The following is a 3,993-nucleotide window of genomic DNA, read 5'->3' as shown; positions in this document are numbered from 1 at the left end:
TCAGGGAGAGTTGTCAATTATAAGAGGTAGGGAGGGGGAAGGTATTGGGCCCTAAGATAGGATGGCCTCCCCTGATTTACAGACATTGTCCTTTCTTATATTTCTGGCCCAAACAGGTATTTTAAAGGCCCCAAGGACATTCCTGGATCAGGGACATCTCAAAGAACAAGGGTCTTAGTTCAGATGTAATGAGACAATTCTGTCTTTTATCCTTTTCTGTTTGGATCCCAGGAGGAAGGAGGGTGAGATTGGTTCTTGTGAGACCTTCCAAAGGGGAAAGAAAGGCTGCGGGACCTTGTAGCCACATCTGTGAGGCTCTTCATAGCAGTTAGAGGGCCTGTAATCTAACAGACATGAGTCACCATCCCCATCCTTGTATACTTTCACACTGTAAATGTATGTCTTCTGATTGTCCTCATTTGGTGCTCTTGGGGCCTTCCTGACTGTGATGAGTTATCACCACTGTCAGCTTGGTTGGACTGAGAGCCACTTTGTAGGTTAGTAAAGTACACTCCCAGTAGAAGAAGGAGGAAGGAGGCCAGCAGAGCCAAGATGTGCTCTTCTCGCTGCTGCCAAGGCAGGCAGACAACAGACTCCAGCTTGGCCAGCCATTCAATGTGGCTCACACCAGTAGCTCTCCAGGCTGTCCAGGCTGTCTGCCCCATCCTGGAGCTGTATCACCATGTTCACACTCTGACGGTTCCAGCCATGGGCAGTGACAGCTTCTCACTCTAATCTTCCCATTTGGACTATCCAGCCTCCAGTGATGCCAGTCAACCTAAAATACCTGTTATATCCATGCCTGCTTTTATGTTCATTATCATTAATTAATTAATTATCATTAATTAAGTACATATAGTAATGAGTTCCATTATGACACTTACGTACATGCATAGATTATATTTTGATCATATTCCCTCCCTGTGACCCTCTCTAGACCCTCCCCCTCCCACAGGGCTTCTTCCTCTTAACAACTGGCTTCTTTCTAATTTAATGTAAGTATCTAAGTATTTATCCAGTGACCCAGTGAGTTTCACTAGTGGTGGTGCTTACAGGTTATTTACAGGAGTATGGGTACCTTACTAGTGGCTACACCACTGAAGAAATTGCTTCTCCCTTCCTCAGTAACCATTAAATGCCTATAAGTCTTCAGGGAGAGTTGGGGCCTCCTGAGACTCTCCTCTCCATGCAGGGTATTGACAGGCCCACCCTTGTGCGGCTGTGTGATGCTGGGCAGGAGTCTGTTTCACAACCCTGTACCCCACCTTGGTGCACCCCACCTTGGACATGTAGATTCTTTCTTCTCTCTCTCTCTCATGATGTTTCTTGAGACTTCCAGGGATGATACCGGTGCTCCAGTCATGGCTGAGCACTGAACAGTCTCTCAGCACTTCGATCAGATGTGAGTCTTTCTCTGAGTTACCACTGCCTACAGTGGGGTGAGGCTTCTCTGACTAAAGCTGGCTCTGTTTCTTTAGAGAACCCACCTAGATGACAGCCCTCCCTAGAATGTATCTTTCATGTGCACATAAATTAAACAAGGCAGTGTTTATAATCCAAACTCTGGCTCTATTAGGCTCCAGGGGTGGGGGTCTTTCTATCTGCTCTAGTCACAAAGGCCAAGTTCCAGATACCTAAGGAGATCCCCTGTATCCCCAAAGCCTGCTGAGATTATTAAAACCAGCCAATCTTAAGACTGATATAACCCTGCCTCCCTCGGTTCTCCTAGTGAAAAACACAATACCGTGTTTGCCTGGTATTTCCTGGGCTCCCAGCTGATCTCTGCGTCTTGGTATGCTCCCAGCCCAGCTCTGCAGTGCCAAGCCTCACGTTTCCAGAAACCTGGGAGACGCTTCTCTTTTCCTCACAGTTATTTTTGTGTTTTCCCACTGCCTCTGATCTAAACAGTCCCACTCAGCGTCCTCCGTTGACAGAACCTATCAGGAAGCCGGTCTGCAGAGCACAAATGTGGTTCCCAGAGTCCAGCCCCAGCCTCACAAAGCAGATTATGGGGGAAGTGGGGTGGGGCAGAAGGATAACAGCTTAATCACTGGCACAGTGCTCAAGTCAGATAAGGCCCAAACTATTAAGGTGCTCATAGTGCAGGGCAAACCATTTATGACTCAAATGTAGCAGGGCAGAAAATGCATCTCAAAGGCATCCACACTCGAGAACACCATGTATAGAAAGGCTAGCAGAGACAGGCACGGAGTACGGAGGGTAGAGGATGTTGACAATGGGGCTGTTAGAGAGGACTGTCCTAAAGACACCTGGCAAAACCCAAAGGAGATGAGGGAAGCCGTTGTGTGGTATCTGACAGCTATGTGGATGTCAGGGAGCAGAAACTTAGGGTAGAGGGGCAGGAATAGAAAGGCCCTGAGGGGAGGCATGTATCAACTCTCATGAACAGCAAAGGGAGTGCCTGATGTTGATTTTATTGCTAACATAGCCTGGCTATGGTACTCAGCTGTTCAGTTAAACAGCAGTCTACTAGCCACTGCTATTGTATTACTTGGGAGTCTGGTCAATAGTTAAATCAGTAAACCTGAGTAAAGCAGACTGCCCTTCATAGTGTGGATTGGTCTCATTCAGTCAGTTGATGGCCCTCAGATTATGATTCCCCGAGGAAGAGAGAATTCTGCCTCCAGACCCCAGTGTAGAAATCCTGCTTATCTTCCCAGTCTTCCTACTCCACAAGAATGCAATGCCAACTCCTCCTTCCTGACCTGTCAGCCAGCCTGTCTTGGACCCTGCTGACTCCCGATCACAGGCACCACCTCCCATCAAGGCCATGTCTCCATGCATGTCCCAACACATCTCATCATTCTGTGTCTCTGAAGTATATTAAGATAAGCCTGTGAGATCCATGAAATGGGCCCTAGGTGCAGTAGGAGGCTGCAAGAACAAGTTTTGCTTTTGAAAGATCAATGCCTGTTTAGACTGATGTGGAAGAAGGCAACCCACTTCCAAGGCTGTTCCCAATCTCCAGGCAAGTGGCAGCAACTGTCACAAGAGATGTGAAAGCTGACCCCCTCCCCCAACCCCACCCTCAAGACAGACTCTCACTATGCTTAGCTGACCTAGAACACACTATGTAGGTCAGGCTGGCTTTGAACACAGAGATCTACCTCCTCTGTTTTTAAATGTCATTTTATGTGTATGTGTATGTTTTGCCTGCATGTATGTTTGTGAACCATAGGCATGCCTGGTACCAGTAGAGGATAGAACCTCTTCTAACCTCTGGTTACAGTGTCAAGCAACCACGTGGATACTGAGAATTGAACCCAGGCCCTTTGGAAGAGCAGCCAGTGCTCTTAACGACTGAGCCATCTCTCCAGCCCCAGCTGTTGCCCCTTTATCCCAGGCATCTGTCTTTAGATTCTGGATCTTTTAAGGAAAGCGTTCCTACACATTCCTACAAATATTATAATGTACAAACAACAAAGCTAACACGGGTAGGTGGGACTCTAGTTACCGGCCAGACCGCTGTCCTTTTCCCGTGTATTCCACAAGCTATCTTCCCTAAATAAGATAAAATGGAAAGCTGAAGTGAAGGTTGGCTTGTTACAGCACTGACAAGTGAGTAATTCTGGATAAAGATAAACCGATGGCTTCTTACAGCAATGAGCAATGCAGTGCCTGCCGACAGCCGCAACGTGGGCGAAGCAGCAGAGGCTGCTGTTGTTTCTCTGGGTGGCTATTTTGGGAGGCTCATTTATCAATGGTCACGACGGTGCTCTAATGAGTTTATAACTTGTAAGGAGTTCCTTTTGTTCTTCCTAGCAGTTACTATGTGCAACAGCCAGGGAGCACGTCAGTATTTCGATATCTCATCACTCCTACCTGCCTCCAGCCCTGCTTCCCACGGTGACAGGCACTGTGGGGTTATGGGGGAGGTTGTCAGAACTAGGGATTTTTTGCGTTAAAAAATGTATTACATTTATTTCTTTGTGTGTATGTGTGCCATGGAATGCATGTAGAGGTGAGAGAACA

Source organism: Arvicanthis niloticus, chromosome 5 (genome assembly GCF_011762505.2).
Source record: "Arvicanthis niloticus isolate mArvNil1 chromosome 5, mArvNil1.pat.X, whole genome shotgun sequence".
In the NCBI taxonomy this organism is placed as follows: domain Eukaryota; kingdom Metazoa; phylum Chordata; class Mammalia; order Rodentia; family Muridae; genus Arvicanthis; species Arvicanthis niloticus.
This window is presented reverse-complemented; position numbering follows the sequence as displayed.